The sequence below is a fragment of the Lupinus angustifolius genome, chromosome LG14 (assembly GCF_001865875.1).
Source record: "Lupinus angustifolius cultivar Tanjil chromosome LG14, LupAngTanjil_v1.0, whole genome shotgun sequence".
NCBI lineage: Eukaryota > Viridiplantae > Streptophyta > Magnoliopsida > Fabales > Fabaceae > Lupinus > Lupinus angustifolius.
In genome coordinates, this window is record NC_032022.1 from 11959574 (window position 1) to 11959821 (window position 248).

Sequence of the window (248 nt, forward strand, 5' to 3'; positions counted from 1 at the left end):
GCAAAGATATATGATCGATCTGTTCCGAAGAACTGTCCATTTCAAGACGGTGTCCTATCAAACACTTTCTGGGCATCCATCTCATAGATCCTGATTGCAAAGAGGGGTTGTCAGAGATAGTCTAGTTTGCGCTGTGAGAACTCTCTGATCCAACAGAATACCTCATCTAGGAATACAAGGGACTCGTCTTACCTAGACTCACCCTCAAGACTTTGCTGACGAACCACCGCCATCATCGTCCCTCTCAA